This window comes from Malania oleifera, chromosome 3 (genome assembly GCF_029873635.1).
Source record: "Malania oleifera isolate guangnan ecotype guangnan chromosome 3, ASM2987363v1, whole genome shotgun sequence".
NCBI lineage: Eukaryota > Viridiplantae > Streptophyta > Magnoliopsida > Santalales > Ximeniaceae > Malania > Malania oleifera.
Window position 1 is genome coordinate 88,968,255 of NC_080419.1, and position 9,007 is coordinate 88,977,261.

General features: G+C 38.3%; 1 non-coding gene across 1 annotated transcript; it reads right to left on the reverse strand.

The window, feature by feature from the left end:
- Positions 1-5,870: 5,870 nt before the first annotated feature.
- LOC131152566 (small nucleolar RNA R71) lies at positions 5,871-5,977 on the reverse strand. Its single transcript, XR_009136057.1, has one exon. It is a non-coding gene; the product is annotated as a small nucleolar RNA R71 (small nucleolar RNA).
- Between the last annotated feature and the right edge of the window lie 3,030 nt (positions 5,978-9,007).

Here is a 9,007-nt window from a genome sequence, read left to right on the forward strand (position 1 = left end):
TACTTGTTGACACGTTAGGCACTGCTCAACAAAATGGGCGATCACTTTTTTTATGTTAGACCACCAAAAAGATTCTTGCAGATCCCTATACATCTTCGTGCTCCCTGGATGCATTGTATATAAAGAGTGATGTGCCTCTTCTAGGATGGTTCGTTTAATCTCAACATCATTCAGCATGCATATCCTAGTGTGAAATCTTAACACCCCATCATTTGAGACATTGAAATCTACATTCAACCCATCTTGTATTCCACTCACAATATCTGCCAGCTCTGCATCTTTCATCTGAGTGGATCTAATCCTTTCCCGTAAGGTCAGTTTGACTACTAGGCTAGTAATGAACACCTGGTGATTCCCTTCCACTAATTCCACACCCAACCTTTCTAAGTCCATTCTAATCTCATGCTGAACCCCAATTGCTGAGACTGACACAGGCACTAACTTCTAACTTAAAGCATCAGCTACCACATTAGCTTTTCCTGGGTGGTAACTAATGGTATAGTCGTAGTCCTTTATCAACTCAAGCCATTTCCATTGCCTCATGTTCAACTCCTTCTAAGTGAAAAAGTATTGAAGACTCTTGTGGTCGGTAAATATTTCACACTTTTCACCGTATAGGTAGTGTCGCAAGATCTTTAATGCAAAAACCACTATGGCCAACTCCAAGTCATACATAGGGTAGTTCTTCTCATACTCATTGAGTTGGTGAGAAGCGTACACAATAACCTTTCCCTGTTGCATCAAGACACACCCGAGTCCTTTCAGAGATACGTCACTATAAATTACAAAACCACCATCCCCTGATGGAATGGTCAACATTGGGGCTGTGACTAATCGCCGTTTCAATTCTTGGAAGCTCTACTCGCACTCACTAGTCCACTCAAACCTACTGTTCTTTCATATAAGTTGTGTCAAAGGACCTGATAGCTTGGAGAAACCCTCGACAAGTCGGCGATAGTACCCTGCCAGACCCAAGAAACTTCTAATCTCATGCATGTTCTTTGGTTTCGCCCAATCAACTATTGCCTCTACCTTGCTCGGGTCCACTGAGATTCCTTCCCTAGACACTACATGTCCCAGAAATGCAACCTGTTCCAGTCAGAACTCGCACTTCTTGAATTTAGCAAATAACCTCTTCTCTCTGAGTACCTATAGCACCAGCCTCAAGTAAGCTTCATGCTCTTCCAGACTCCTCAAATAAACCAGGATGTCATCGATGAACACCACCAAGAACTGATCTAAGTACTCATGGAACACCTTGTTCATCAGATCCATGAATGCTACATGCATGTTCATCAAACCAAATGGTATAGCTAGAAATTTGTAATGGCTATACCAAGTTCAGAAAGCTGTCTTCGATACATCCTCTGATTTCACCTTCAACTGATGATACCCGGATCACAGATCAATGTTAGAGAAAACCTGTGTGCCCTTTAACTGGTCAAACAGATCGTCAATATTAGGTAATGGGTACTTATTTTTCACTGTCACCTTATTAATCTCCTGTAGTCGATGCACATCCTCATCGATGCACATCCTCATCGACTGATCCTTCTTCTTCACGAACAACACTGGCGCTTCCCAGGGTGATATGCTCAGTTTGATGAACCCTTTATCAAGAAGTTCCTGTAGATGCTCCTTTAGCTCCTTTAGTTCAGTTGGAGCCATTCGATATAGAGCCTTGGAAATTGATGCCGTCCCTGGAGTTAATTCAATGTAGAATTTCACCTCATGATTCGGAGGCAATCCTAGTAAGTCTTCAAGAAACACATTTGAGAACTCCTTTATCACTAGGATATCCTCCAGATTCAGTCCTTCCTTTGGTGCCTCTTTCACATATGCCAGGTACCCCCGGCAACCTTCTAGAAGTAACCTTCTTGCCTAAATCACCGAAAGGATCTGTGGTGCAGAGCGCACACACAACCTAACAAATTTAAACTCCTTCTCCCCTAACGGTCTGAATACTACTTCCTTTATGTGGCAATCAATGCTTGCATAACTGGATGCTAGCCAATCCATCCCCAAAATAATGTCGAATCTATGCATATAAAAGACGATTAGACTAGCAGGCAGCCTCCTTCCCTGAATCTCCACTAGGTAGTCTTTAATCACAATTTTACACACTACCGTTGACCCTGTTGGTGTGACTACTGCTAACTCGCCATCTAATGATTGTGTTTCTACCCTGCATAGTTTAACAAATTCCTGAGATACAAAAGAGTGTGTCGCACCTGAATCAAAGAGCACAACAGCTTTATTTGAAAGCATATAAATGTTACCCGTAACTACATCTTTTGCGTGTTCGGCATCACTCGGAGTCATAGAATACACCCGTGCCTGGGCGGTGCCCCTCTGGTGACCACCTCGGGGTGCCTGGTTACCTCTCCCATACTGATGCTATGGAGGTGCGTAATTCAATGCCATGTGACAGTCCCACACCTGATGTCTTACCCTACCGCACCGATAATAGCCAATTGACCCAACCCTACACTCGCCCCAATGCCTTTTATGGCACTTGGGATAGGTAAAATGCTGATAATTCCCTTGAGGGGCTCGAGATCCCAACTCCTGTTGCTAGCCCATAAAATTACTAGGCCACCTCCATGAACCCTGGCTGGGGCTAGATTGAAAACCCTGAGGCAAGGGCCTTTTCTTCTAGTTTGCTACTCTCTCCCCCTCCTAAATACTGGCCTCGACTACCATGGCCTTGTCCACTAGCTCAATGAAACTCTGCGTCAATAATGCCACTACCTATATGCGCATACCTTACCTTAGACCTCTCTCAAACATCCGAGCCTTCTTTGGCTCATCTGGGACCATGTGCGGAGTGAAACAGGATAGCTCCACAATCTTGGCCACACTGCTGCATAGTCATGGGTCCCTGGGTTAGATGCAAGAACTTCTCTGCCTTCTTCTCTCGGATGGCAACAGGAAAGTATCTGCCAAAGAAAACTTCCCTGAAACGACTCTAGGTAATAGATGCATGCCCTGGGCATTGTTCCTCCACTAGTTTTGTTGACCTCCACCACCACTTTGCTTCCCCCACCAATTTAAAGGTGGCAAACCGCACCTTCTGTTCCTTTGTGCACTCTAGTACACCAAACAAATCTTCTGTCTCCTGAACCCAATCGTCAGCTGCAATCGAGTTCGCTTTTCCTAAAAATTTCGGTGGATTCATCTAGGTAAACTGCTGAAACTTGTAGCCACTATCAGTCGATAGCTAGTTGATTACGCATCAAAATTGTGTAATTGGGCATTTAAAATTCACGCATTAAAAATCATAATTTTTATTAAATGTTCAATTACGTATAATATTTTGATCATTGAGTTCATTTGATTATTTAAAGATAATTAGCCTACTTTTGTTGAAAATCTACGAACACTCATATTTTATCATTGAAGGGTAATTTTTGGAAATTAAAATCGAGCCATGCACGCAAAGAGAGGTCGTTTTCAAGGTTGCTTTGTAATCTATGCGTAATTCTCTCATCTGACCTCCAATTCAGATGATTCAAAATGATATAAAAATCTAAGAGAACCCTCTACAACTTTCATGTTTTGTGTTTTGAGAAATACTAACTCCATCAAGGTCAGAATTGGATGTGAAGTTATCATACGCTGTTTTTATGGACTATTTCGACATTACTTTGTAATCTGAGCTTAACTTTCTCGTCCGAATTCTGATCAAGATAATTCAAAATGTTGTGGAAATCCGAGGAAATTTTATACAACATTTGTGTTTTGAGTTTGGAGAGTTATGGGCTGTAGGAAGGTCAAAATTGGCCTTGTGTGCTAAGAAACAAAAAAAAGAAAAAAAGAAGAAACAAGAAAAGAAATAAATAAAAAAAATGAAGTGGGTCGGGTCTTGATGTGACCTGGTTATGCAAGTGGATGCAAGAGGCGCTGGTCTTTAATTTGCAATTTTCTAGGCTTAAAATGTGCATTTGGTTGTGGGGTTGAAAAGTCAACATAGGTAGGCAAAAATTGAAGTTTTAAAAAGGAGGAAAATAGGGTTTATGAAGAAAAAAAAAACCTTTTGGGGAGAGGAGGCCGTGAAGGAGCGCGGAGGTTGGAGGCTGCAAGACACATTGGGTTGGTTTTGAATAATTTCTTTTGAGGGAGACACAAGGGAGGCCAAAAGGTAGTTGGATATTATTCTTTTAGTAGGAGAGGCCGCACCACACAGGGAATTTTTTTTTTAAAAAAAAAAAATACTTTTTGGGGGAGTGGATATAAGAGGCTGCAGGTGGAGGCATCCGTTTGGGGAGGTCTTCATTCTTGGAGTCTTTTAGTGAGGCTGCACTGCATTAAAAAACAACATGAACAGCGGTAAAGGAGGGTTGGCGGCATAGAAAAAATAACATCTTTTCGAGAACAGAAAAGCGGCAAGTGACGGCGGTGCTCGGGCTGTTCGTGGCCCGCGACGGCAGTGTTGTGGGTGTCATTTTGTCTTCTGCTCTCCAAATAAAAGAAAGCATGGTGAAAACATTTATGTTTTATTTAATTTTCGACGTGAACCAATTTTTGTATTCTAGGAAAATGATGTAGCCCAATTTTAAACTATGTTTGCTCTTCGATGCTAATCTGAAGTAGTTTTCTTTAATGTTTGTCTGAGTTATTCTGCGCTTAATGCTTTTAATTAACTGGCCATTAATTAGATGATGTTGGTCTTGTGATTTTCTATCGAAAGGTGGAATTATAAGATAAATCTAGGATAATTTAGTGTAAATGAATATAGAGATCGAAAGACTTGTATGAACTTACGTAGTATTAAAAAAAATCTATGGTCTTATTGTGTTCTTGCATTATTAATTTGCATATTCTTATGTTAAATAATAAACAAGAATAGGTTCTGATTGACTATCTAAAGAGGCTTTTGGAAAAATTGGAGATTTGCTAACAAACAGAAAAAACGAAGTTGATTTAGTTAGATGAGTAAAGCATGGTGAGAAACTAGGTGAAATTGATTTCCTAGAAGTTTTCACCCTCATTAATTTGATACGTGGCAACTAGTTTTATTTTCCCTTGAATAGTTTATTTAAAGTAGCCTTATTTCAATTTCGCATTCTAAAATTATTAATCCTCCTAAATAAAATCAAGATTAGTATAATTTTGGCATTTGATAAAATTAAGACATCAATCCCTGAGGACGACACTCTTCACATCACTATATTATAAAATTACGATATTGTGCACTTGTAGTTTTGCACCGATCAAGTTTTTGGTGCCATTGTTGGGATTGAGGTTTTTTTTTTTTGCCAATATCGATACAAAGTAATTATGGTTTTAATTTGGAATTTTATTTTAATATTTTTTATTATTTTATTGCTTTTCTTTTTATTTTATTTTTTTATCTTCCTTATTTTCAGGTGTGATTTTTATGTTGAATGTGCCATGCTAGAACCCGTGCCATTATTCCTTTTGATCCAGAGATTGAAAGAACTCTTAGAGCACTAAAGAAAAAGAGGGTACTAGCCATAGAGAACGGACAAGATAATGTGCAGCCACACACCTTGAAGGATTATATACGACTAGTTGTGAATGACAACTATTCGGGTATCAAGCGCCAGCCTATTAATGCCTACAATTTTGAGCTCAAACCTGCATTAATCAACATGGTGCAGCAAGCCCAATTTAGTGGATCACCACTCAATGATCCCAGTATCCATCTAGCGATGTTTTTGGAGATTTGTGACACTGTAAAGGTCAATGGTGTTACTGAAGACACCATTATACTGAGATTGTTCCCTTTTTCTTTGAGGGACAAAGTAAGAGGTTGGATACAATCTCTACAACCGGGAAGTATCACTAGTTGGCAGGACATGGCAGAAAAATTTCTGACTAAATTCTTTCCACCTGCAAAAACAGCTCAACTCAGGAGTGAGATTGGTCAATTCAAGCAACATGATTTTGAATCACTCTATGAAGCATGGGAAAGGTATAAAGATTTGATTCGACGCTGCCCACAATATGGACTACCGGATTGGTTGCAGATTTAGATGTTCTATAATGGGTTAAATGGGCAAACTCAGAGTTTAGTTGATGCTGCGTCTGGGGGAACTTTGATGTCAAAGACACTTAAGGGTGGTACTGCTCTTTTGGAAGAAATGACCTTAAATAACTATTAATGGCCAACTGAAAGAACTATGGCTAAGAAAGTTGCTAGAATTCATAAATTGGAGCTGTTTGCTGCACTTTCAGCTCAAGTTGCTTCTCTGTTTCTTTAGATTTCAGCTTTGATAGCCCAAAGGATACCACAAAGTACAAAATATGTGCTAGCTATAAGTAGGACAGATCTAAGCAATGGATCGAGTCAAGAACAGGTTCAATACATCAACAATCAGAACTACGATTATCGTGGTGATCCTTTGCCACAATATTACCATCCAGGGCTTCAAAATCATAAGAATTTGTCTTATGGAAATACATGGAATATGCTGCAACCTTCTTTAGGAATTGATAGTCATCAAGGTGAGAAGAAGATGTCACTTGAGGATGCCATGATATCATTTGTTGAGGAGACAAAAGTAAGGTTTAAAAAGATTGATTCGTGGCTGGATAACATTGAGACTCATTGTAGCATTATGGGAGCCACTATGAAGAATCTTGAAATGCAAATCGGGCAACTGGCCACGACCATAAATACGCAACAGAGAGGAACTTTTCCTAGCAACACAGAAGTGAATCCTAAGGAACAATGCAAGGCCATCACACTTAGGAGTGGAAGAAAAATTGAAAAATCACCATCAAAGGAAACCATGTCCACACCTATAGCTGAAAATAATGGCCAAAGCAAGAATAAAGTGGAAGAAGAGGAGATTGGGGATGATACACCAGGAGAGACTAACACAACACCAAAAATTTCATTTCCTGACAATCCTCCTATTCTCTCTACTCCACTTCCTTATCCTCAACACTTTCAAAAAAAAAAATTAGATAAGCAATTTTCAAAGTTTTGGATATTTTTAAGAAATTTCATATAAACATTTTCTTTTGTAGATGTCCTAGAACAAATTCCAAACTATGTCAAATTCTTGAAGGACATCATTTCAAAGAAAAGAAAATTGGAGGAGTTCGAAACAGTGAAGCTTACCGAGGAGTGTAGTGCTATTCTTCAAAATAAATTGCCTCAAAAATTAAAAGATCCATGGAGTTTTACTTTGCTTTGCACTATTGGAAATTCATTTTTTGATAAAGTTTTATGTGATCTTGGTGCTAGCATTAATCTTATGCCACTCTTTGTTTGTTAGAAATTGAGACTTGGAGAAATGAAACAAACAACCATTTCTTTGCAACTAGTAGACCGATCCATCAAATATCCACGTGGAATCATAGAAGACGTATTGGTAAAGATGGATAAATTTATTTTCCCTGCTAATTTTGTGGTATGAGATATGGAGGAAGACCAAGAAGTTGTACTAATTCTTGGCAGACCTATATCTCTAGAGTTGAAGCAATTCCTTGAGCATCTTCGCTAAGCGTTTTCAGGTGATGTGTATGAAAATGCAAAAATCTACAAAGAGCGGATGAAGAAGTGGCATGACAAACAGATTCTTAGGCATGAGTTTGCTCCAGGACAATAGATTCTTTTCTTCAACTCAAGATTAAAATTCTTCCAAGGTAAGTTGAGGTCAAGATGGATAGGTCCTTATACAATTGACATAGTTTTCTCTTTTGGAGCAATATACTTGAAGGATGAGATGGGGAATATATTCAAAATTAATGGTCAGAGATTGAAGCACTACTATGGAGAAAAAATGGAGAGGAACTGTGCATTTATTCCTCTTGGAGATCCTGGTTGATGAAGATTGAAAAATCTGACAAGAGACGTTAAAACAAGCGCTTATGGGAGACAATCCAAAGAGTTTTTCTTTTGTTTATTTCTTTTATCTTTATTATTTTATCTATTTATATATTCACTTTTGAATAATTTAGACTTTTATGTAGGTTTATTTGGCACGAGTACAAAGCTGAAAATTTAATTCCTCGACGAATTCACCAAGAAACTAGGGAAGCTCCTTTCTTTTCTTCAATCTTTCTCATCTTTGAATAACATTGAAAAAAAAATGTGAATATGGATGATTAGGCCATGAGCGACACTACTTATGCCCTTCACATACTTGCATATAACTTAGGAGTATACACTTGGGTCATCTATGTGTAGTTTTTCTTTATACGGCTGAACTAGAAATTGTAACTCATTGAAGGTTGATTGGTAGTTTAATTGTGTTAATCTGGCTATATAAACTCTTGTATATATATGGTATCTCTTGAGGCTAAAAAAAATACACGTTCACGTGACTTGTAGCACTTAGGATTCCTTGTGAACACTAAGAGTGTAACGCCCCGAACCCTTAAACCCGGGTCCGGCGCGTTACACCTGATAAAATTTTGATTTTCCATAATTCATAATATATGTAGCCGAAAGCATAAACATAATCTCCATATAATATAATACCAGAGTTTACTAATTCTATCTATAATCCATAGTAATCATCCATCACTTGCATTTCCATAAGTCAACATAATTCCTAAAATATTTCAGTATTTTCACAATCATTCCTTACTCAACAGCCTTAAAACATAAAGATATAAAACATAAATTTTATGCACCCCAAAACTAACATAGAAATATACCCTTTTCTTTTAATACTTCTCAAAAAGTTTAAAAACCCTCGAGCTCTTTAAGCTCGATCTCGAGGAAATACTGAAAAAGATAAATTCATATTCGGGCGAGATACATCTCAGTAAGGGAAGAAACCATATATTAAAATAGTGTGTGGCCAACATGAGTCTATATAACAACAAAATATTTAACATGTTAAAATCATTAACATAATTTCTGAAATCATTCTTTGATCCTAATTAAACACATGTAAAAGATTTAACCCACGAGATTACCCGAGGATAAGGGTGATTACCCACCCATACAAGTAACAACCCTTTGCTCTAATATTTAGGTAACCCTAAGGTCATTAATAAAGCATACCAGGGAACTCACCTTACT